The following is a 27,211-nucleotide window of genomic DNA, read 5'->3' as shown; positions in this document are numbered from 1 at the left end:
CCCTCTCAGTTGAGTACTGCAGGGCTCCTCTAGAGCAGCCCATACAGTAGAATCATTGCTTCAGCACACCAGTGGTTTGCTCTATCACATTTTAATGACAGCACGGCTCTCATTATATGCTTGCTGTGCACATGTGGAGCAGTTGTGGACCTGAGTCATGAACCATGTCATTCGTGAATAACCCTTGTAACCTGGTACACACACTTTGGCTTGCCATGTTGGCTGAAATTCAGCTGCTGCAGAATCTACCAGGATAAAGGGCATTGATCTATATTATGCGCTGTCTATGGTTATGTACCAACTGAATATTAGTGAGTGGAATCCCTTTTGTCAGGCACATGTCAGGATTGGCATGAGGAGCCTGCAAAGCGATATGCATGCAGTCAGTGGCCCCCTGCACCATGGAGAAGCCTGCAATCCTTGCACACACTCATGCTCACTCTGCCTGCTTCTCTCTGACAAGAGGGAATGAGATGAAGCTGTCTCCCTTCGTTGAGAGACCCTCAGTGACCTCCCCTAAGAAGCAGTGCACTGCAAACTGTGAGATGTTGTTTATATCTCCAGCAGCAGTTTGGAAGGAGTCAAATGCATAAAACTTCAGAGCTACAGTCACCTTGACAGCCACTGGTAATGATGTCCTTTGTTCTGCTCGAAGGTTGGAGTGCTGCACTTGGCAGATTTCAGTGGAGACCTATTTAGGAAAATGAAGACATCTCAAGCATTGGTCATCATTAAAATTCAGGTTGGAAACTTGTACCCTCCACACTATGGGCGTATACGGTCTCTATCCTTCTCCGTCTTCACCTCCTTCCTCTTCCAGCAGCTAATCCTGTTCTGTGTTACCTCTGATTATTCTCCTAGTCATGCTGAATGCCATGGGGAAGATCTACTAGGCCATCCACACATGTGAGCTAACAGGTTTGTGCAAAATCCTTGGAGTCAGCAATAAATACTTCAGATTCAGCCACATCACTCTTTGTAGGGTTTTGAAACTGGAAACAGCCAGAGAATCACAGAATCACAGAATTTTAACGGCACAGAAGGAGGCCATTCGGCCCATCATGTCTGCACCGGCTCTCCAAATGAGCATTATGACCTAGTGCCATTGACCTGCCTTTTCCCCGTACCCCTGCACATTGTTTCTATTCAAATAATCATCTAATGCCCTCTTGAATACTCGATTGAACCTGCCTCCACTACACATCCAGGCCGTGCATGACAGACCTGAACCACTCGTTATGTGAAAAAGATTTTCCTCATGTCATATTTGCTTCTTTTGCAAATCACTTTAAATCTGTGCCCTCTCGTTCTTGATCCTTTTACAAGTGCGAACAGCTTCTCCCTATCTACTCTGCCCAGCCCCCTCATGATTTTGAACATCTCTATCAAGTCTCCTCTCAGCCTTCTCTCTCCAAGGAGAACAGTTCCAACCTCTCCAATCTATCCTCATAGCTGAAGTTTCTCATCCCTGGAACCATCCTTGTAAACTTCTTCTACACTCTCTCCAATGTGTTCACATCCTTCCTATAATATGACACCCAGAACCGTACACAGTATTCCAGCTGAGGTCTAACGAGTGACTTATATAAATTCAGCATAAACTCCTTGCTCTTGTACTCTGTGCCCCTATTAATAAAGTCCAGGATACTATATGCTTTATTAACTGCTCTCTCTACCTGTCCTGCCACCTTCAATGGTCAATGCACATGAACACCCAGGTCTTTCTGCTCCTGCACCCCCTTTAAAATTTCACCCCTTATTTTTTATTGTCTCTCCATGTTCTTCCTACCAAAATGCATCACCTCACACTTTTCCACATTGAATTTCATCTGCCACCTATCTGCCCACTCCACCAACTTGTCTATGTCCTTTTGAAGTTCTACATTTGTCCTCCTTGCAGTTTTCAATGCTTCCAAACTTCGTATCATCCACAAATTTTGAAATTGTCCCCTGCACACTAAGATCTGGATCATTAATATATATCAGGAAAAGCAACGGCCCCAATACTGACTCCTGGGGAACTCCATTACAAACCTTCCTCCAACCCGTAAAATATCCATTGACCATTACCCTCTGTTTCTAATCCCTCAGCCAATTCTGTATCCGTGTTGCTACTGTCCCTTTAATTCCATGAACAATAACTTTTTTCACAAGCAACCAAAACATGGGGGAGAATTTTCTGAATGTCAGGCGGGTCGGTCGGGAGCGGGCGTGGGTGGGCGCGGAACCGATCGCCGCCTGCGATCAGCTGTATGCCATCATTTTATGTGGGCGGGCCAATTAAGGCCTGTCCAGTGTGACGCACGGCCATTAGCGCTCAGTGCGACCTGTGCGGGCGGGGGAGGAGGGAGAGTCGGGGCCTGCACTCTTTCACACATGCGCGCAAAAGAGCGCAGAAATCTCCCTAAGGCATGGAGCTGCTCAGGGAGATTAAGTTCATATTGAATTTTTTTAATAAAGAAAGATAAAAATTATTTAGACGTGTCCCCTCATGTGACAGTGTCACATGAGCTGGGACATGTTTGTCAACTTATCAGAGTTTATTTATTGATTTTATTTAAACCTTCAGGAAACCTCATCCTGCCTGTGGATGAGGTTTCCTGAAAATGCAAAGGCCGCTTGGGCTTTTCACTTGCCCGCGCCCACTCCCGACTGACCCGCCTGACACTCAATCCTAAGGTTGGACTGGCAGTACTGTTAATCATATTAATTACTTCCCCAATGACCTTAACAGGCCTTTGACAGTTTGGCTGCGCCCGCCGAATGAACGATCTAAATGACACGCGGTGATGTCAGGAAGCACGCCCGATGTTACCGCGCGTTATTTCATGTGTCGGCGTGCTGGGCCCGACCCCACATGCCAACGTTAAAATTCTGGCCATGTAGAAGAAATAAACCAGCAAATAACTTATCATTAAATATCTCTTGGGTTGCCTCTTTCTGTAATTAGAACTAATTTAAGATTAATATTCAGGCTTATGTAGCAGCATAAACTGAAAAACACAATAAAGGTGTTTATGACAAAGCTCGGAAATAGCTGACACATTCATGTCAAACTGTCAGTTCTAACCACTGTGAGTGGGAGTACAGCTGGTTATTGTACACTGATCCCACTTTTATTGTGATTTGTGTGAATTAAATAAATAGTTGATTTTGAGTGATTTAATTTGCCTTCTCATCTCTGAATAGAGTGCCACAGAAATATCAGGACATTTTGGAGGATCTAACATGATCTGGAAATCTTTCTTCACAGTTAATTTACTCTTTTCAATTTATAAATTTAACAATCAGAGGCATTAAACGTAGATAGAGAAGATTTAGTAATTAAGATAATTGCACTTTAATGAGATGGGTAGGGTTTATTGAAATTCCACAGAAAAGCCAGTGCAGAGTAAACAACACTCTGAAGAGTGTCCTGCAGTCAGCATCGCGGTGAAGCAGCCTGGGAAGAGTGTCCTGCAGTCAGTAACGCGGTGAAGCAGCCTGGGAAGAGTGTCCTGCAGTCAGTAACGCAGTGAAGCAATCTGGCAAGAGTGTCCTGCTGTCAGTAACGCGGTGAAGCAGTCTGGGAAGAGTGTCCTGCAGTCAGCCTCACGGTGAAGCAGTCTAGGAAGAGTGTCCTGCAGTCAGCATCGTGGCGAAGCAATCTGGCAAGAGTGTCCTGTAGTCAGTTCTTGTTGAAAATGAGAAGAGTGATATCACAAGACAGCACGAGAGAACGGTGGAGAGATCAGAACCAGCACGAATGCGGGGAACTTCAAAAAGTGGCGTCAGCACAAAGGTGAGAGCTGATTGGTGAGCAGTGGGTAAGTGTTTTTCTCCAGTATTTCTCCAGTTTAAAATAGATTAAGCTAAGGAAAGGTAAGAGTTCTAGTTTTATTTAAAGTACATAAATAATTTAATGTTTTTTTACTGTATTTTACTTAAAGTAAGGGTTTTCTTCAACTAGAGGCATGGCATGGCAGCTCAGTCCCGTGTTATGTACTGCCTGCAACATGTGGGAAGTCCTAGGTGCTCCTTGCACTCTGGCCAACCATGTGTTCAGGAAATGCCGCCAACTGCAGCTACTTGAGCTCCGAGTTTCGGAGCTTGAGTGGCAGCTGGAGGCGCTGAGGTGCATCCGCGAGGCTGAGAGTTTCGTGGGTAGCACATTTTTAGACATGGTCACCCCACCACTTATGGAAGTGCAGACAGTGAGGGAATGGGTGACCATCAGTCAGAAGAAAGGTGTCAGGCAGGTAGTCAGGAAATCCCCAGGGTGCATCTCGCTCGAGAACCATTTTTCTGTGTTGGAAAATGGTGAGAGTGACAGTTCCTCTGGGGAGTGCAGCCACGCTCATGGCACTGTGAGTGGCTTAGCTGCACAGGAGGGGAGAAAAAAGTGGGGAAGCGCAATAGTGGTAGGAGACTCGTTAGTAAGAGGAACAGACAGGCGTTTCTGTGGCCGTAGACGTGACTCCAGCAAGGTATGGTGCCTCCCTAGTGCCAGGGTCAGAGATGTCTCTGAATGGCTGCAGGGCATTCTAAAGGGGAAGGGCAACCAGACATAGATCGTGGTCCATATTGGTACCAAATACATAGGTAAAAAGATGGTTGAGGTCCTGAAAACAGAATTTAGGGAGCTAGGAAGCAGATTAAAAAACAGGACCTCAAAGGTAGTAATCACGTTCTAGTGAGTATAGGAGGTTAGCCCAGACGAATGCAAGGCTGGAGAGATGTTGCAGGAGGGAGGGCTTTAGATTTCTGGGGCATTGGGACCGTTTCTGGGGGTGGTGGGACCTGTACAAGGCGGACAGATTGCACCTGAACTGGAATGGGACCAACATCATTGCGGGGAGGTTTGCTAGTGCTATTGGGGAGGGTTTAAACTAACTTGGCAGGAGGATGGGATCTTGAGAGATGGTTCAGAAGGGGGAGATGCACAGCCAAAATTAGAAGAGAGAGCAAGTGAGTCTGGAAGGCATAGAAATTATAGGCCAGTTAAGGCACAAGGGGGTTTGGCAAGGTTGGATGGTATTTATTTTAATGCAAGGAGTCTGATGAATAAGGTAGATGAGTTGAGGGCACAAATTAACACATGGAAGTATGATGTCATTGCTGTCACAGAGACATGGTTGAGAGAGGGGCAGGATTGGCAGCTCAATATTCCAGGATATAGGGTCTTCAAGCGAGACAGAGAAGGAGGTAAAAGAGGAGGGGGCATCACAATATTGATCAAGGAATCAATTACAGCAGTAAGGAAGGACGATATCTTAGAAGGCTCCTCAAATGAAGCCATATGGGTAGAACTTAAAAACAAAAAAGGAGCAATCACATTGCTGGGAATGTACTACAGGCCTCCAAACAGTCAGAGAGAAATAGAAGAGCAGATATGTCAGCAAATTTCAGAGAAGTGTAAAAATAATAGGGTAGTTTGGGATTTCAACTTCCCCAACATTAACTGGGTTAGTCATAGTGTGAAAGGTTTAGAGGGAGCAGGATTCTTAAAATGCACCCAGGAGAGCTTTTGAAGCCAATACGTAGAAAGTCCTACAAGAGAGGGGGTGGTCCTGGACTTAATTTTAGGGAATGAAGCCGGGCAAGTGGTTGAGGTATCATTGGGGGAGCATTTTGCAGATAGTGATCATAACTCCGTTAGATTCAAGGTTGTTATGGAAAAGGACAAGGATGGGCCAGAAATCAGAGTTCTAAATTGGGGGAAGGCCGATTTTAATAAGATCAGATATGATTTGGCCAGAGTGGACTGGGAGCAGTTACTTTTAGGTAAATCTGCATCAGAGCAGTGGGACTCATTCGAGAAGGAAATAGGGAGTGTACAGGGCCAACATATTCCAGTAAAGATAAAGGGCGGGACTTACAAATCCAGGGAACCCTGGATGTTGAGCAATATACAGGATTGGATAAAGAGAAAAAGGGAGGTTTATGGCAGGTACCGAGGGCTCAAAACAGCGGAAGCCCTAGAGGAGTATAGAATGTGTAGGGGGGAACTTAAAAAGGAAATTAGGAGAGTAAAAAGGGACCATGAAAAAACATTGGCAGGTAAAATAAAGGAAAATCCAAAGTTATTTTACAAGTACATTCAGAGTAAGAGGATAACTAGGGAAAGAGTAGAGCCCATTAAGGACCATTGTGGTAATTTGCGTGTGGAGCCGGAAGACGTAGGTAGGGTTCTAAATGAATACTTTGTGTCGGTGTTCACAAGTAAGAGGGATGACATGAGTATGGAAATCAGGCAGAAGGACTGTGATATAATTAAAGAAATTAGCATAGAAAGGGAAGAGGTTCTAAGTGGTCTGGCAGACTTAAAAGTAGATAAATCTCCAGGCCCAGAAGAAATGTATCCCAGGCTGTTGAGTGAGACAAGGAGGAGATAACAGGGGCGCTGGCAATAATTTTCAATACCTCTCTGGCCACAGGAGAGGTGCCAGAGCACTGGAGGACAGCCAATGTGATACCATTATTCAAGAAAGGAGGAAGGGATAAACCAGGGAACTACAGGCCAGTCAGTCTAACCTCAGTAGTGGGGAAACTATTGGAAGCAATTCTGAGGGACAGAATTAATCTACACTTGGAGAGGCAGGGATTAATCAAGGACAGTCAACATGGTTTTGTTAAGGGGAGGTTATGTCTGACCAATTTGATTGAACTTTTGGAAGAGGTGACCAGTGTGTGGATGAGGGCAATACATTTGACGTAGTCCATTTGGACTTCAGCAAGGCTTTTGATAAGGTCCCGCATGGGAGGTTGATGACAAAGGTAAGAGCCCATGGGATCCAAGGCAATTTGGCAAATTGGATCCAGAATTGGCTGAGTGGCAGAAAGCAGATGGTGATGGTCGAGGGATGTTTTTGTGACTGGATGCCTGTGTCCAGCGGGGTTCCACAGGGATTGGTGTTGGGTCCCTTGCTGTTTGTGGCATATATAAATGGTTTAGACTTGAATGTAGGAGGGTTGATCAGTAAGTTCGCGGATGACACAAAAATTGGTGGGGTGGTAAATAGCGAGGAGGATAGCCTTAGGTTACAGGAGGATATAGATGGGCTGGTCAGATAGGCTGATCAGTGGCAAATGGAATTTAATCCAGATAAGTGTGAGGTGATGCACTTGGGCAGGACAAACAAGGCACAAGAATACACGATGAATGGTAGGACCGTGGGAAGTACCGAGGATCAGAGGGACCTTGGTGTGCAGGTCCACTGGTCCCTTAAGGTAGTGGGACAGGTAGATAAGGTGGTTAAGAAGGCATATGGGATACTTGCCTTTATTAGCCAAGGCATGGAATATAAGAGCAGGGAAGTTATGCTGGAACTGTAGAAAACACTGGTTAGGCCCCAGCTAGAGTATTGCGTGCAGTTCTGGAATCCGCATTATAGAAAAGATGTGATCGCACGAGAGAGAGTGCAGAGGAGATTTACCAGGATGTTGCCTGGGCTGGAGAGTTTTAGTTATGAGGAGAGATTGGATAGACTGGGGTTATTTTCCTTGGAGCAGAGGAGATTGAGGGGGGACATGATTGAGGTGTCTAAAATTATGAGGGGCATAGATAGGGTAGGCAGGAAGGAACTTTTCCCCTTGGTGGAGGGATAAATAACCAGGGGGCATACATTTAAGGTAAAGGCCAGGAGGTTTAGAGGGGATGTGAGAAAGAATTTTTCACCCAGTGGGTGGTGGAAATCTGGAACTCACTGCCTGAAAGGGTGGTGGAGGCAGAAACCCTCATAACATTTAAAAAGTATTTGGATGTGCACTTGCGATGCCATGGCATACAAGGCTAGTGCTAGGAAAATGGGATTAGAATAGATAGGTACTTGTTTGACTGGCACATACTCGATGGGCCAAAGGGTCTTTTTCTGTGCTGTAGACCTCTATGACTCCATAACACACTCACAATTGATGGAAAATGATTATCTTTAATTAATTTTTATAGCCGGTTGCCCGCTAAATATGGGATAGATGGTCGGAAAAATAATGAACTCCCTACTAAAGGGGGGAATTGTAGAAAATCCAGAAACTCAAAATAAAATGATGAATAGTCAGCCTGGATTTCAAAAGGAAACGTCTTGCTTGATTAACCTTGTTGAATTTATTGAAGATGCAACAGAGAGAGTGGACAATAGTAATGTAGTAGATGTACTTTATTTGCAATTTCAAAAGGCATCCGACAAGTTACCACATAACAGATTGATTAATGAATATGATCAGAGAATATGGTGTAGAATATGAACAAGTAGCAGAATGGACTGCTGACTGATTGAAGACAGAAAGCAGAGAGTGGGAGTAAAGGTTTGCTATTCAGAGTGGCAGAAGGCAGGAAGTGGTCTTCCACAGGGATCAGTGCTGGGGTCACTGGTCTCCACAATTTACATTAATTACTTAGGATTTGAAATCAAAAGCACAATTTCTAAATTTTCAGATGACATTAAATTGTTGGGGTGGTCTTCAAGTAAGAGGGACGACATGAGTATGGAAATCAGGCAGAAGGACTGTGATATAATTAAAGAAATTAGCATAGAAAGGGAAGAGGTTCTAAGTGGTCTGGCAGGCTTAAAAGTAGACAAATCTCCAGGCCCAGAAGAAATGTATCCCAGACTGTTGAGTGAGACAAGGAGGAGATAGCAGGAGCGCTGGCAATAATTTTCAATACCTCTCTGGCCACAGGAGAGGTGCCAGATGACTGGAGGACAGCCAATGTGGTACCATTATTCAAGAAAGGAGGAAGGGATAAACCAGGGAACTACAGGCCAGTCAGTCTAACCTCAGTAGTGGGGAAACTATTGGAAGCAATTCTGAGGGACAGAATTAATCTACACTTGGAGAGGCAGGGATTAATCAAGGACAGTCAACATGGTTTTGTTAAGGGGAGGTTATGTCTGACCAATTTGATTGAACTTTTCGAAGAGGTGACCTCTGCTCCAAGGAAAATAACCCCAGTCTATCCAGTCTCTCCTCATAACTAAAACTCTCCAGCCCAGGCAACATCCTGGTAAATCTCCTCTTCACTCTCTAGTGCGATCACATCTTTTCTATAATGCGGATTCCAGAACTGCACGCAATACTCTAGCTGGGGCCTAACCAGCATTTTATACAGTTCCAGCATAACTTCCCTGCTCTTATATTCCATGCCATGGCTAATAAAGGCAAGTATCCCATATGCCTTCTTAACCACCTTATCTACCTGTCCCACTACCTTAAGGGACTACCTGAAGAGGTCTTCAGTATAAGATAGTCACCAAAAACTCTAGAAGAGAATTGAGGGAGTTCCAGTTTTTAGAGCAGGTGCTAAACTGTCTACCTGTGCAGGTAGAGAGATAAGATAACATGGCATGATTCAAGGGAGAGCAGAATTCTCTGGTATCCTGGCTAACATTTACCCCTCCATCAACATCACTAAAACAGATTAAGTAATTATTTATCCAATGTCTGTTTGTTAGTTCTTGCTGTGGAGGACTAACACGACAAGGGGATACACGATGAATGGTAGGACCCTAGGAAGTACAGAGGATCAGAGGGACCTTGGTGTACATGTCCATAGATCCCTGAAGGCAGCAGCACAGGTAGATAAGGTGGTTAAGTAGATATATAGGATACTTGCCTTTATAAGCCGAGGCATAGAATATAAGAGCAGGGAGGTTATGTTGGAGCTGCATAAAACGCTAGTTAGGCTACAGCTGGAGTACTGTGTGCAGTTCTGGTCACCACACTATAAGGAAGGATGTGATTGCACTGGAGAGGGTGCAGAGGAGATTCACCAGGATGTTGCCTGGGCTGGAGCGTTTCAGCTATGAAGAGAGACTGGATAGGCTAGGGTTGTTTTCCTTAGAGCAGAGAAGGCTGAGGGAGGACCTGATAGAGGTATACAAAATTAAGAGGGGCAGATGGGAAGAAACCTTTCCCCTTAGTGGGGGTGTCAATAACCAAGGGGCATAGATTTAAGGTAAGGGGCAGAAGGGTTAGAGGGGATTTGAGGAAAAATTTTTTCACCCAGAGGGTGGTTGGAATGTGGAACTCACTGAATGAGGGGGTGGTGGAGGCAGGAACCCTCACAACATTTAAGAAGTATTTAGGTGAGCACTTAAACACCATAGCATCCAGGGCTACAGGCCAAGTGCTGGGAAATAGGATTAGAATAGATAGGTGCTTGATGGTCAGCACGGACACAATGGGCCGAAGGGCCTGTTTCTGTGCTACATAACTCTATGACTCTATAGCCAGAATTTTCCCATTGGCGTGCACATGCCCGCGCATAAAATGACGTGCAGTGATGTTGGGCGTGAGTCCTGATGTCACTGCGTGCCATCACGATATTTGGGAAGGCGCGCGCGCTATGAGCTCGGATGCGCGCCCGCGATCAATTAATGGGCCAGTTAAGGCCCTTGAGGCAACAACTGATCTCAATTTTTCGCAGCCCGTGCGATCTTCAGGACGTCGCACGGGTGCAATGGGCAGGCGGGTAGGAGACATCTGCATAAACCTCAGCCACGGGCGGGATAAGAGGAGTGAGTGGGGTCGTGAATGTGATGTTTGAGGTATTTAAATGTGAAAGTAACTTATACTTGCCTGAGTGAGCAAGAATACTTCAAAACTAATACCAGCTGCTAGGACAGGAATAAAAGCCTTGTTCAGGAATCTACAGTAAAGATCATTTCTGGGCCTGTAGCTTTCAGGAAGCCTTCCCTTAGCCTGGGAATGGGAGTTGTGCTCTCCACTGGAGACACCTCCTCTGAGGAGGAAGGGAGGGCCAGAAGGGGAAGGAGGCCAGGAGTGCACATTCAGCCTCCAGGGGAGCCACCTTTGGGAGGACAGGAGCAGGTACAAGGGGTGCAGGGCCAACAGGAAGTGCAAGCCAGAAGGGGCTGCAGAAAATGCCACTATCCCACTGCCAGGGTTTACAGGTGAAGCAGCTACCTCAATATGACTGAGGTGCAGTGCCGAAGGAGGCTCCGCCTCTCAAGGGAGACAGTCACCTCCATCTGTCAGATGATAGGCCCTGATATCTTCCCAAACTGTGTGGGTGGACTCCCCATGCCAGTGGCTCTAAAGGTCACAGCAGCCCTCAATTTCTATGCCGCCGGCTCTTTCCACAGGTAGGTGGGTGATCTCTGCGGAGTCTCCCAATCAGCTGTCCACACTTGTGCCAAGCAGGTTACAGACGCTCTGTTCAGGCGTGCATTGACTTTCATCCACTCCCGCTGGGACGATGCCAGCCAGACCCAGCGAGCCAGAGGCTTCGCAGCCATTGCTGGCTTCCCCTGCCTCCAGAGTGCTATAGACTGTACACATGTGGCCATCAAGGCACCAGCAGGTGAGCCCGGTGCCTTCGTCAACAGGAAGGGCTTCCACTCCATGAACGTGCAGATAGTGTGTGATCACAGGATGCTGATTCTACAAGTCTGTGCAAGGTACCCAGGCAGCTCCCACGACGCCTACATCCTCAGACACTCCCAGGTGCCGGGGCTCTTCAGTGCTCCAGCCCGGCTAGATGGATGGCTGCTGGGTGACAAGGGTTATCTCCTCCGAAGGTGGCTCATGACGCCTCTCCCCCATCCAAGAACAGAAGCTGAGCAGTGGTACAATAGGAGCCAGGGCACCACAAGGGCTGTGGTGGAGAGAGCCATCGGTCTTCTCAAGATGCGCTTCCGATGCCTGGACCACTCAGGGGGCGCACTCCAGTACCCCCCAGATCGTGTGTCACTGATAGTGGTTGCATGCTGTGCTCTCCACAATCTGGCGCTGGAAAGGGGGGACACAGTGGATGAGGAAGATGTAGACACTGTTGCTCCAAATACACATGATGAGTCCAGCAGTGAGTCCGAGGATGAGCACGCACAGGGGAACACTGAGGGGGTAGACGCTGACCCGGGCATACTCCAGGGAAGCGGGAGCACCCGGGAGGCTTTAATGCAAAGAACCTTCAGCTAGCCCAACACAGATGGACCTTCAACACACACCAGGGCTGCAGGCTCTACACTCGGTACCTAGTGCTAAATCGGCCTGGATAGGAACATTAACTAAGGCCTTTGTCAAAAAGCTCAATGTCAAACAACTCACTCATAACATCATGGCTTCCCAAATACATGCAGAAGTAAGAATCACCCTGGGGCTTGGCAACATGTCAACATTTATTGAGAGAACGCTGGTGCCTGCCTGGCAGAGATGGTGAGATGCTGGTGAGTGGATTTGCTCGGGGGCTTCAGGTGTAAGAGGTGGGCCCTCTGCCTCCTCCTCCTGGCCCTGCTCCGGTGATGCTGAAAGGAAGAACAAGGACATTTGATTAGTTACAGTGCAGACAATGTCGACTTTCTCCCCCGGATCATTGTGTGCTCATCCTTCAATAATCAATGGTCAGCCCATGTTGCTAGCTTCAATCACTGAGCATTCAGCAGTGCCATGGCTGGGGGCACACATGGTGACCTGAGTGCTCGCCAAACATACCTCCCCGTGGCACCCCAGCCTCACTGCCATCGGTGGACCTGGGGACATGGCACCTCTCCAGATCTCTCCTGCTGTTCAAAAGCTGTTGGGATGACCAACTGGGCCTGGCCTCCGCCAGTCCAAATTCGTTCAGAGACATTGTGTGCAGCCTTCTCCTGAAAATGAGAGAGGAGCATTGATTAGTCCAGCCTGTGCCTGAATTCCCATCACATCCCTGCCAACCCAGCCAGAGTGGGACATTGCAGGACTCCAGTTCTTCATCACCCAGCAGCTGCCGCACACGCACCCAAACAAGCCAGGGCTGACCCCCTCCCCCATTGCCCAAATGCTGCCTCCTTCACATGTGGCACCACAAGGTGTCACTTTGCTAAGCAAGGAGGCACAAGCACATGGAGCGCAAACGCCAGCAGATGGATTGGTGTCCCGCCAACTGGAAGCCCCTCTCCCAGCCTGTTAGCACCCTGACTTTGACATGCTTCACAGTTCCAGCTCTCTGCCTAGGCGCAGACCCTTGACTTTCACCCCCATTCTATACTCTGGGTGTCAGTGTCACACATGCTGCGGATGCAGAACACACCCTAGCTCAACCCTCTCAGGATGAACTGGGCATGGGCAATATCTGCTATCACACCCAGCGAGGGATCCATGCCGTGAGGGGTTCAATGCTGTTACTGTACTCAGAGTTGGCGGGGGTGTGGAGGGGAGGGGGGGACTGGGGGACTGGGGGGAAAGGGTGACGGCTGCATTAAGTGCCTTGACGCAACATGGTTCTCACCGTTCCGAGTGCAGGAGATCATTGAACCTTTTGCGGCACTGGACCCATGTGCGCCACACCACATCCTGGGAGCTCACACTCTCGGCCACCTCCTCCCACGCACGTTTGGTCAGGTGGGGAGACCTCTGCCTCCCGTCCCTCGGAATCAGCACCTCCCGTTGCGCTGCCACCTCCTATAGGAAGGCAGCTAGGCACTCATCGGAGAAACAAGGGGCACACTACCTCCCTGGCTGACCCTCCGGACTTGCATCATCGACATTGCCCCTCTGCAGAGCCCTTCTCCCAGCCATTGTGAGCAGCCTTTCCAAGGCTTCCAGGCCTTCATTTATACAGGCCGCTGGATTGGACCCAGCGTTCTGAGTGCGCCCGCCTGCCCACTCCCGCTATGCATGGGAGTCGTGAACCACGCTGGACAGGCCTTAACTGGCCCACCCATGTAAAATGGCGACTCTGCACCCACTCCCGACTGGCCCACCCGACATGGGGAAAATTCTCCCCTATGAGTTGGGATAAGGGGGCATTTTTGGGATAGCAACCTGTAACTAGTGGAGTGCCATAGGGATCAATGCTGGGGCCACAATTATTTTCAATATATATGAATGACTTGGATGAGGGAAGCAAATGTACTATCGCCAAGTTTGCGGATGACACAAAAGTAGGTGGGAAGGCAAGTGGTGAGGATGACACAAAGAGTCTACAGAAAGATATAGACAGGTTGCACAAAGCTCTGGTTGTTGGAAGTCAATCATCTCAGCCACGGTATATCCCCCAGAGGTCCACAGGCCCTACAATCTTCAGCTGCTTCGTCAATGATCTTCCCTCCATCATAAGGTCAGAGTGGGGATGTTCACTGAGGAATTCAAAGTATTTCCTCAGATAATGAATGATCTGTACCTGCTTGCAGAACGACCTGGACAACATCCAGAACTGGGCTGAGAAGTGGCAAGTAACATTTGCGCCACAGAAGTGCCAGGCAATAACCATCTCCAACAATAGAGACTCTAACCACCTCTCTTTGACATTCAATGGCTTTCCTGTCATCAAATACACCACCATCAATATTCTGGGTGCTACCATTGACCAGAAACTTAACTGGACTAGCCACATAAAATACAATGGCTATGAGAGCAGGTCAGAGACTGGGTATTCTGCATCTAGAGGCTCATCACCTGACTCCCCAAAAGCCTGTCCACTAGGCACATGTCAGGAGTGTGAAGGAATACTTTCCACTTGCCTGGATGAGTGATGAAGCAACACTCAAGAACCTTGATACCATCCAGGACAAAGCAGTCCACTTGAATGGCACCCCATCCACCAATTCAAACATTCACACCCTCCAACACGGGCACACTGTGTACTATTGCCAAGGCTCCTCCGACAGCACCTCCCAAACCTATGACCTGTAACACCTGGAAGGATAAGGGCAGCAGATGCATGGGAACACCATCACCTGCAAATTCCCCTCCAAGCCACACACCATCCTGACATGGAACTATGTTGGATCCTGGTCACTAGTTTAGTTGGACTAATGCATCCAGGTTGCACTATTGTATTGGGATGACTGAGTTGGTACCATAGATAGAGTAGATCGGCAGACAGTTCTTATGAAGAACACATTCTATTTATTTACAAAGAAACTCAGCAGCTACACTTGTGTGCTCATACCCTGTCTCTACATTAAAGACTCTAACTCTAGGCTACTCCTACTGACTACTGACTACTGAGGTAGCCTGCACTACTCCGCCATTGGATACTAAGATTATGTGATCTTCTTTTGTAACATTCTTCTTAAAGGTATATTACACATCAGATTACCACATTCCTCCCCCTTTACTCAGAAATATATTTTACAGTTATAATGACGATTTTTCTCAAAATATCAAATTGTTTACACAGATAAGTAATTTACAAATTCAGTCTTTTTGGGGGTTTTCCTTATGCATGTAGAGCATCTCAGCTCCACAGCTTCAGATACTTTGTCAGGAACCTCCTTTTCTGGAGTTGTCCGAACACCAGGTCCTTCGGTGGGCACCTGCAAACCTGTTTCCTCAACTCTTGTAGGTACGGCCGACCCTTCAGACACATATGTACTCAGCTGAATTCTTTCAACAGGAGATGTTGACACAGTCATGAACACTGGAGGAATCATTTCCTGATACTTTGTTTCTCTCCTCCTTAAATGATCTATACATCTCCGTACGACTCAGTCTTCCACTTTCACACGGTAAGAAAGAGGTCCAGTCACTGCACTTATTTCACCTGATAATCACTTGGGTCCATCTCCAAAATTTTTCACATATACGTCTCTCCTATGGTAAACTTTCTGTCATGACTATGTCAGTCATGTCCAGTTTTCTGTCTTCCCTGACTCCTTTCCACCTTCCTCCCTAAATTCGGCATTATTAAGCTCAATCACGTCCTGAGACGGTGTTTCATCAACAATTCCACAGGTGTGACACCTGTTGTTGTGTGAAGGGTGGTTCTATAATGGAAAAGAAAATGTGCTAGCTTGGTTGCTATGGAGTCTCCAGTTAGTTTCTTCATGCCAGTTTTGAATGTTTGAACCGCCCTCTCGGCCAGTCCATTTGATGAAGGGTGGCACAGTGAGGTTTTTACATGACTGATACCGTTGAGACTGATAAACCGTTGAAACTCAGCACTCGTAAATGCTGTGCCGTTATCTGATACGACCTCTTCTAGTAGCCCGTTGATGGCGAAATTTTGATGTAGCTTGTCAATTGTAGCAGAAGATGCTGGTGACTTCACCTCATTTATGTCCATCCATTTTGAGTGAGCATCAACAATAAGGAGAAACATTGTTCCCATAAAAGGTCCCACACAGTCAATGTGTAATCGCACCCTTGGCCTTCCTGGCTACTCCCATGGGTGTAACGGAGCTGTTGGAGGTAACTTTTGCACTTGCTGACACTGCATACAACTTCTCAGTAAGCTCTCTATTTCTCCATCCATCCCAGGCCATCATAGGCAGCTGCACACTATGGTCTTTATTCGGGAAATATCTGGATGTGCGCTACGTAGTTCAGTTAACCATGGCTTTCATCCTTTTGGAGGAACAATCACTCGAACTCCCCACAGTAAGATACCATCCTGGCTGGTTATCTCATATCTTCTGTGAAAATATGGTTTAATTTTGTCAGATTCCCGTTCTTGTGACCAACCATGAAGAACTTGTTCTTGTACTTTGGATAAGACTGGGTCTCAACTTGTCTAATATCAGACTTCTCTAGTACATACCTTTGATGAATCTAAGAAGTTCAATAATAAAACGAGTTCTTGAGGAACTGGAACATCCTCATTGTTTTCTTTCAAAGGCAAACGACTCAGTGAGTCAGCGTTTGCAATCTGATTTCCAGGCCTGTGGATGAAAGTATACTCATATACGGCCAGAATCAATGCTCATCTCTCTATTCTTGCTGAGGCTATGGGTGGTTTAGTCTTGTCCTCGCTGAACATCATAGCAAAGGCTTGTGGTCCAAATGATGACTGTGTACGTACTGGTGAAATTTCTTGACACCAAAGTTGATTGACAAGCTTCATTTTTCTATCTGTGAGTATCCCTTTTCTGCTGTGTTGAGCATTCTTGATACATAGCCAATAGGTCGTTCTGAGCCATCATCCATTTGATAGGAGAACACTGCTCCCATTCCATAGGGAGATGCGTCACATGTCAAAACTAACTCTTTTCTTTGGTCAAAGTGTACTAATAGGGTGGATGAGTGTGACAGTTATTTCACTTTTGTGAAAGCTTCTTTCTGTGGTGTTTGCCAAGACCAACGTTGCTTTTTCTTGAGTAGGTAATACTGGGGGGGGCAGTTCTGTCAACAAATTAGGCAAAAAGCGTCCATAGTAATTGATCATCCCCAAGAATGATTTGAACTCGGAGGTGTTCTTTGGTGCAGGTGCCTCTCTAATGGCTCTCATTTTTTCCCCAACCGGGTGGAGGCCCTGTGAATCTACCCGGTGACCTAAAAGATTATCTCTTTCGCTTGGAATGTGCACTTTTTTCTTTTTTTAGACACCCTCCCACTTGTGAGAAATGTTTCAAAACTTCTTCCAAGTTTGCTAAATATTCCTTTTCAGTGAGTCCTGTCACCAGAAGGTCACCTAAATAAACTACAACATGGGGCAGTCCCTGCATTACATTTTTCATTGTTCTCTGGAATATGGCACAAGCTGTGTCGACTCCAAAAGGCAAACGGGTATATTTGTCCACCCCTTTGTGTGTATAAATTGTGACAAATTCCCAGGAGGCTGTCTCTAACTCCAGTTGTTGATAAGCATGACTCATATCAAGCTTCGTGTAGGCAGTTCCATCTGTCAGCTTAGTACACGAGTCTTCAATTTTTGGTACAGGATATCTATCCAACTTAGCCACTTTATTGACAGTCAATTTGTAGTCTCCACAAATTTGAATGCTTTGGTCGGTTTTAGGTACGGGGACTATTGGTGCTGCCAGTTCTGAGAACTGCACAGGTTGTATAACTCCCAGTTTCTCTAATCTGTCCAATTCGGCATCTACCCTTTCTTGCATTGCATAAGGTACTGGTCTTGCCTTCATAAATCAGGGGGTAGTGTCTGGATCCACATGAATTTTTGCTTGTAGTCCCTGGATCTTCCTGAGCTAATCTTGGCAAACTGAGGCGTATTTTTGGAGTAGCTCAGGTAACCCACTGGCTCTCAGCTGGAAGATCTCAACCCCAGCCAATTTAGTTTCTTTCAACCAGTTTCGTCCCAGGGGGCTTGGCCCCTCACCTGTTACTACCATTAAGGGTAATTTTACTGATTGACTTCCGTACCGTACAGTAACCCTGCTTAGGCATTTGATTTTGATGTCTTCTCCCGTGTACGTTTTCAATTTGGCATCTGTTTCTTCCAAATTTTATTTACATTCTCCATAATTCAAGTATGTGAAGGTATGCTCACCTATCACCGGAGTGGAAGCTCCTGTGTCCATCTCCATTCTGATAGGTCTATCATTCACCCTCATTGTTACATAGGTCGGTTCTGTTCCCCTTACCTTTAAATTATACAATGAATAAATATCTGAATCTGTTACTTCAGGCTCTTCTACGTTGTGGATCTCACAGGGTTTTTTCTTTTGATTGAAAATCTGTCTGATTCTATCCTTGCACTGTCTCATGAGGTGTCTATTTCGATGACAGTAAAAACAATAGATTTTTTATAAACTTTGATTCATTACAAGGTTGCCTGCTTCACCTCTGTCACCATTATTCCATGTTTTCGCTGCTAAGTCATTTATTTTTATTTGTCTGCAAATGGTGGCTGCTTCCCGCTTCTCATCAGAGCTGTGCATTTTTTGCACCCTTTTTGGCTGTGGCTCCCCGCCCAATGTGGAGGATGCTGCTATTTTGCGCTCCCTGTATGGCTTTTGAGTCCCTTACTGCGCTTTCCATGGCTAGTGCTATTTCTAGCACCTCCTTAAAATCCAAATTTGTTTCAGACAGTAATCTCTTCTAATTGTTGTCCTCTCTTTGTAAGCCTTGTCAGCTTTATTGAATCAGCTTCATTACTGGGTTTCCTGGTTTGTTAAGTAGGCTCTGCAATCAGGGTGGGTCCATTGGGACATCTTTTGAAAATGAATGAGCTGCCTGTGGAGATGGAGCACGTGTTGGCAGCTTGCCCAACTAATCAGTGATGATTGAATTGGATTATCTATAGGAGCCTCTCCTATGAAAGGTAGAATCTGTAAGAAAGTCAAAGTGCTTGAAAGAAATGAGTGAAAAATGTCTTAATGAAAAATCTGAATGAATTTCTACTTTTCTGGGCTATTTGTATTCTTTTCACTGAAGGAGCACCTACGTGCAACATGAATTTTTATCTGTTTGGCTTTTATGGTCACAATGGTAATCCCTTTGTCCTTAGGAGTGCTGAGCCCAGTTAACATAATAGACCGATAACCCACCACGTTCTCCTTTCTGAATATCAGTCAGCTCAAAGTGAGAAATGCTGGATGTGCATATCTTTGATAGCAGCTGGAGATGAAAAGGTTTCTGCATTCCCTACCTTCGTTAAACAATAGAATGCAAGCAGATTGCATTTTTATACATCGGTGAAACACAGCATTAATCTAATTAGATGCAACGGGGTTATCAGAACAGAGGAAAACCTCACTAAATTGCAGAATATCATTATCCTGTTTATAGTTAAAATTGGAATGAGTATTGAATCAGCAGCACTGTTCAGTGCTGAGTATTGCAGTTTAAGTGTGGCTAATTTGAAGATGCTACCAGAAAGATGAAAGCCTTGGATTTTGATTTCCTTTTGAAATTATATTGACTCCTAAACTAAACTGAATGTTAATGCTGCAAACGAGATTTGGATTTGTCTGAATGATTTGTTGCACTATTAAGTGCCAATTTTGATCAGCAATATTTTTGCAGTTGCAGTATTCCTGAAGTAATGGAGGGAGAACCATCATTGTAAACCATACTAATAATTTGCCTCATACATCATTTGTGCATATCTCCCTTGATTGGAACATTTTAACTATTTGTTCTCTACAGAAAGATTTAAAGACAGGTTTTATTCCATGGCCCGGGTGAGTGGGCATCAAACCACCTGATCTGATCCAAGACCTTTGCCAAGCCTGCTCGAGAGCAACGTGTCAGGTAAGTATGTGACAGAATGTGCTTGACCCTGCCTCTAGATTTATTCTTGTAATGGACTATCTGCCTGAGCTTGAAGCCTAAATTTTAAGACCATAAGACCATAAGACATAGGAGCAGAAATGAGGCCATTCGGCCAATCGGGTCTGCTCCACCATTCAATCATGGCTGATAAGTTTTTCAACCCCATTCTCCCGCCTTCTCCCCGTAACCTTTGATCCCCTTACCAATCAAGAACCTATCTTTCTCGGTCTTAAATACACTCAATGACCTGGCCTCCACAGCCTTCTATGGCAATGAATTCCATAGATTCACCACTCTCTGGCTAAAGAAGTTTCTCCTCATATCTGTTCTAAAAGGTCTTCCCTTTACTCTGAGGCTGTGCCCACGGGCCCTAGTCTCTCCTACTAATGGAAACATCTTCCCCACATCCACTCTATCCAGGCCTTTCAGTATTCTGTAAGTTTCAATCAGATCCCCCCTCATCCTTCTAAACTCCATCGAGTATAGACCCAGAGTCCTCAAACGTTCCTCATATGTTAAGCCTTTTATTCCTGGGATCGTTCTCGTGAACCTCCTCTGGACCCTCTCCAGGGCCAGCATATCCTTCCTGAGATACGGGGCCCAAAATTGCTCACAATATTCTAAATGTGGTCTGACCAGAGCCTTATAAAGCCTCAGCAGCACATCCCTGCTTTTATACTCTAGTCCTCTCGAAATAAATTCCAACATTGCATTTGCCTTCCTAACTACCAACTCAACCTACAAATTAACCTTAAGAGAATCCTGGACTAGGACTCCCAAGTCCCTTTATACTCCAGATTTCTGAATTCTCTCCCCATTTAGGAAATAGTCTATGCCTCTATTCTTCCTACCAAAGTGCATGACCTCACACTTCCCCACATTGTATTCCATCTGCCACTTCTTTGCCCATTTTCCTAACCTGTCCAAATCCTTCTGCAGCCTCCTCACCTACCTGTCCCTCCATCTATCTTTGTATCATCTGCAAACTTAGCCAGGATGCCCTCAGTTCCTTCATCTAGATCATTAATGTATAAAGTGAAAAGTTGTGGTCCCAACACTGACCCCTGCGAAACTCCACTAGTCACCGGCAGCCATCCTGAGATGGACCCCCTTATCCCCACTCTCTGCCTCCTGCCAGACAGCCAATCTTCTATCCATGCTAGTACCTTGCCTCTAACACCATGGGCTCTTATCTTACTGAGCAGCCGCCTGTGCGGCACCTTGTCAAAGGCCTTCTGGAAGTCCAAGTAGATAACATCCATTGGCTCTCCTTTGTCTAACCTACTCGTTACCTCCTCAAAGAATTCTAACAGATTTGTCAGGCATGACCACCCCTTGATGAAACCATGCTGACTTTGTCCTATTTTACCATGCACTTCCAAGAATTCTGAAATCTCATCCTTAATAATGGACTCTAAAATCTTACCAACGGCCGAGGTCAGGCTAATTGGCTTGTAATTTTCCGTCTTTTGCCTCACTCCCTTCTTAAACAGGGGGGTTACATTAGTGATTTTCCAGTCGTCTGGGACCCTCCCTGACTCCAGTGATTCCTGAAAGATCACCACTAACGCCTCCACTATCTCTTCAGCTATCTCCTTCAGAACTCTGGGGTGTAATCCACCTGGTCCAGGTGATTTATCCACCTTCAGACCTTTCAGTTTTCCTAGCACCTTCTCCTTAGTAATGGCCACCATACTCACCTCTGCCCCCCTGACTCTCTTGAACTTTGGGGATGTTACTCATGTCTTCCACCATGAAGACTGACGCAAAGTACCTATTCAGTTCCTCCGCCATTTCTTTGTTCTCCACTACTACTTCTCCAGCATCATTTTCCAGCGGCCCAATGTCCACTTTTGCCTCTCTCTTACCCTTTCTATATCTAAAAAAACTCTTGCAATCTTCTTTTATATTACTGGCTAGTTTACCCTCATATTTAATCTTCTCCCTCCTTATTTCTTTTTTAGTTGTCCTCTGTTGGTCTTTGTAGGCTTCCCAATCCCCTGGTTTCCCACTGCTCTTCACCGCATTGTATGCTTTCTCTTTAGCTTTTATGCTGTCCCTGACTTCCCTTGTCAGCCATGGTTGCCTCATCCTCCCTTTAGTACGCTTCTTCTTCCTAGGGATGAATTTTTGCTGTGTCTCCCAAATTACTCCCAGAAACTCCTGCCATTGCTGTTCCACTGTCTTTCCTGCTAGGCTCATCTCCCAGTCAATTCTGGCCAGCTCCTCCCTCATGCCTCTGTAGTTGCCTTTATTCAACTGCAATACCGTTACATCTGATTCCAGCTTTTTCCTCTCAAATTGCAGGGTAAATTCTATCATATTATGGTCACTTCCTCCTAAGGGTTCCTTCACATTAAGCTCCCTTATCAAATCTGCCTCATTACACATCACTAAATCTAGAATTGCCTGTTCCCTAGTGGGCTCCACCACAAGCTGCTCCAAAAAGCCATCTCGTAGACATTCCACAAATTTCTTTTCCTGGGATCCACTACCAACCTGATTTTCCCAGTCTACCTGCATATTGAAATCCCCCATGATCACTCTGATCAGTCATCTTAAAACAAACAGTCCAAATCATAACCTAGGCTAAAGTGTAGTTTGGGGCAAGTAATTATTGCCTCACTATCTTGTGTGGAACATTACTACACCCTCAGGCTACACTACAAAGGTACAAACAACCTGAGCAGTGACCCAGTCAGCTTCTTATTCCTTTTGCTTTGCTTTTGAGAAAAATAATATAGCTTAACGATAAATAATTTTAGGAAAAAAGCATCTGAAAATAGTAACAATATTATACTTTTACTTGTAATGCCAGTAACAGAAGGAAGCAGACTGCAGCATTTCAGAAAAAGTGATTTGGCTGCAGCATTGAGATATGGAATACTGGTTCCAGATGATAAGATTAGCTCATGACACAAGGAAGAATCACACCTGAAATCTGCACCTTTCTTTTACCTTGATTAATCTGCCATATATCTTCTGTTCTCATTAAGAACATGAAATATTTGTGGGTGTGAAGGTATTTTTGTTTGGTTTGGTTTGGTGCAGTTTAAAAACCAACTGTGGTCCTGATTCCTGTACTTAGCTTATCCCAAATACAATATTGTGAATTTCAGCAGTTAAAGGCTACAAAGAGAAGTAATTCAGCAATGATTTTTATTCATATAGCCCTTTAATGCAGAAAATCATAGCTATGTGCTTCATAGAGTTGTAACCTGTCATGGAAGAAGGGATAACCAAAAGCTTGGTCAGAAGGGTGGGCTTTAAAGAGGTGGAAACTGGAAATATAAAAGCATTTAGAACCAAACAGAGTAACCTGCTAGATCTTTGGCAAGCCTGGCACTCTGTGAAAATACAATATCCTCTTGATCTGCTGGTGATTGTCTATGAGGAATAATAAGAATCCATTTGCTTGAGGAAACAAACCATCACTGGCTTGTTTAATATATCTGTGGACTGCTGACTGACTTATGTTCCTTATGTGTCTATTGGCACCTGAGAATGATCTTGAATTATAATGTTCTGGGTACTTAAGACCTTGACAGCTATTAATCAAGCAGGAGTTTGTCTGCTGGTCAACTTTCAGCATATGACACTGCTCTGGCACAGCGTCTTTTGTGAACTGCAGCCTTTGCAGACATTGCTGCTCTATTAGGTACCTTCACCTCTGTCTGTAGATGAAGCTGTCAGGTTATCTCTGAGTGGTACGAGGTGCCTCTGCTGCAATCTCACTTGGCTGGGTTTTCTCCTATTGTCTTCCTCCTCTTCCCTTTCCTCCAAAAAGTACAGGGGGATTCCCGGGAGGAAACCATTATGTTTACTTACCTAAGAACTGGTAGTTGCTAAGCAATTATTCCCAAAACTGCTGTCAACGTGACAGAGAAAAAACAACAAAAAGAAAGAGTAAGGGATAATGGCTGCACATATCAACCATCTTAAAGCTCTCTTCAGATCCATTTCCATAAACAGCGCAACCCTCATTTTATACATGTGGGCATGTGACATGGTCAATGCCATTGCTGGAAAATTGCGCGCTGTTCACATGGATCGAGTGGCAGACTGGTAGTTAATTCCAATGTCCTGGAAAATTCCTATTGAGATCTTAGCATCCTGGACCTCCAGCCATTTATTGGACTGATAAAAATGCCTGGGTTACTGTCCCTTCACAAGGGTAAACATAAGAACATATGAATTAGGAGCAGGAGTAGGCCACTTGGCCCCTGGAGCCTGCTCTGCCATTCAATGAAATCATGACTAATCTTCTACTTCAACATCATTTTCCTGCACCATTCCTGTATCCTTTGATGTTTTTAATATATAGAAACCTATCAACATCAGTCTTGAACATACTCAACGACTCAGCCTCCACAGCCCTCTGGGGTAGAGAATTCCGAATATTCACCGCCCTCTGAGTAAAGAAATTTCTCCTCATCTCAGTCCGAAACGGTTTACCCCTTATCCTGAGACTGTGTCCCCTTGCTCTTAAATCCCCCAGTTGGGGGAAAGAGTTCAATTCAGAGATGTATAAAGGGATTTTCTATTGTTCACTGAAAACCCTGTGCTGTTATTGGATGTGTTTTAAAAAATGCTTTCCCCTATTTGGCATTTATTGTTTTTTAAATATCCCTAATTTGGTAATGTCCATTATTGTGTAGGATACTGTCTTAGTTTTGTTCTCAATGTGGCTTGATGCATGTTTAATCATTTGACTTAATTAGGATTCTGGTCAAACACTTTGCACGTCTCAGGGTGTTGCACACATCTGATATCTCATATATATTAATTCATACTTTTCCTTTACTTGCCCACACTTCAATATTGTTAATTTTTAATCCATATCTGATGTAGATGGGAATGATAATTGGCCTTAACTGTTGTTAGTATTGACAAACCTATATTTCAAATAATGCATTCTATGTAGCTGGAATAACAAGTGTCTCATTTTGTCCCTGTATTTCTGTGACACTGTTACTGATGCAGATGAATCCTATGACTGGTAGTCAGGTGTGTATTTATGTGATGGAGAGGCTATCACTGTATCTACAGTGCTGTATGTGGAACTCCACATCTTAGACTGATGGATTCAATTTTTTGGATGTGTATCAATTTTTGGGATTAGGTGTCTCTTCATTACACTTTGGAAGTCAATTTATCAGGAACGGTTTGTTTTGGCATGTTGCTATTATCAGGGCACAGAAAAAGGAATCTTGCCTTTCAGGCAGAAGGTTGTGGGTTAAAACCCCACTCCAGAGACTTGAACACCTAATCTAGAGTGACATCTTAGTGCAGTACTGACAGAGTGCTGGATTGTTGGAGGTGTCATATTTTGAATGAAGTGTTAAACTGAGGTTATTACCACCCTCTGAGGTTAGTTTAAAAATGTCCCATGCCATCATTTAAAGAAGAGCACACGAGTTCTCCCAATGTGCTCAACAATATGTATTCATCAACCAATATAAGCAAAAACAGATGATCTGTTTAAGTATCCCTTTGATGATAATGGGACCTTGCTGTTTGCAAATTGGCTGCTGCATTTCCCTACGTTACAATAATGACCACACATCATTGGCTGTAAATCACTTTGGCAGGTCCTGAGATTATGGAAAGTGCCATTTAAATGTAAATCCTTGCAATCTGGTTGGAGGGTGATTTAAATGTTTATTTGTATTGTTTCATATTTTATAAGTGATCTGAATGATAAACTTTTTATCTTCATGTGCAGGATGCACCATTCTTTTTTCTTCATTGTTAGTTTGGAAATAAATTTGAATTCATTGTCAGCCTATATTCCTGTTCTAGGACAAACCCGCTCTGGAAGAGACTGTGGGAGCTTTCAAAAGGCTCTCATTCTTAGGATCCATCATTGGGTTATTTATTTGGAACCCTTATTTTGGATTCCTTTATTGGGAGTTCCTCCCTAAATTGTGATTCTTATTTGGGACTCTCTTATAGGGACCCATATTGGGACTTTGAATTGAGACTGCCTGTTTAGGTCTCTTATTGGGAACTCCCCTTCTTTGGAACTTTTATTTGTGAATCTTTGAATTATGCTCCTCTTTAATCTCCCTTTTCTGATCATATTATTTTATTTTTAGGAGTTGCCTTAGCTTGCCTCAGTCACAGCAATAATGGTTCTGAACCAGAAAACTGTAGGTTCAAATCCCACCCCAGGTTTCAGTACAAGAGATGCCGAAGGCTTTTCACACTTGTTAGATCTTAAAATGCCTGCCTTTACAAACAGCCTTCTCTCCTTTATACATATTTTCCCCTTTGAATGCAAATTCCTGTTGTTTCATTATGGGCAGAATATTACGCTCAGTGTGCAGGCGCACACCTGACATGCCTGAGCGTAAAATGACGCGCGATGACGTCTGGCATGCGTCCTGACTTCATTGCGCACTCGCGCGATATACCATTCGATAGACGTGCGCCAGAGTCGGTTGCGAGCCTTCCGATAATTAAAAGGCCTATTAAGGCCATTAACAATGTAATTAAATTCAAATTCACGTTGCCCATCCAACCTTATGGCCGGCGGGCAGGCGAAAAGGGCAAGCTGCCTTTACCTTTTTTAGGAAACCTCATCCACGAGCGGGATGAGGTTTCCTAAAGCAAATAAACATTAAATAAAAACTTCATCTTGGAATTAAAAACATGTCCCACCTCATGTAACAGAGTCACATGAGGGGGCATGTTTTATTAAATTTTTACTGTTTTTGTTAATTTTTTTTAAAAAGTGCTTCAATGTCCCTGAGGCAGCCCTGTGCCTCCGGGAGATTGAAACGCTCTTTCACATGCAGGCCTGGCTCTCCCTCCTCCCCCTCGCCTGCACAGGTAGCGCTCAGTGAAATCGTGGTGCGGAGCCAATCGTGGGTGGTGGTCAGCTGCCCAACTGCCCGAGCCAAGGGCAAAATCCTGCTCTATATCTTTCGACTTTACCTCCCTGGTCATAAAAATTTATCACAGTGCCAATTTTACCAGTAATCTTTGGGAAAAATAAACACACTTTCTGAACTTCACCTGGCTAGGTGACACATTTCACCCCTCCTTTGAAAACAACCTGGTCTGGTGTATTTAAAAATGCAAATGTCCTTTTACACCTTACATTCTAAACTTCCCCCATGCTTACCTACTTAACATTTCAAACCTAACTCATCTTCTAATCCATCAAAGTCTTCAGACCAGCTGCCTTTAATCCGATTAGGTCTCTCTCACATACACACGCACGCACACGTACACAGACACATAGGCCTGAATCTTCCTGTCGGTGTGTGGGGGTGGGCTCTGCTCGCCAACGCGTAAAATGACGCACGGTGACATCAGGCGTGCGTCC

Source organism: Cetorhinus maximus, chromosome 26 (genome assembly GCF_964194155.1).
Source record: "Cetorhinus maximus chromosome 26, sCetMax3.hap1.1, whole genome shotgun sequence".
NCBI classification, from domain to species: domain Eukaryota; kingdom Metazoa; phylum Chordata; class Chondrichthyes; order Lamniformes; family Cetorhinidae; genus Cetorhinus; species Cetorhinus maximus.
This window is presented reverse-complemented; position numbering follows the sequence as displayed.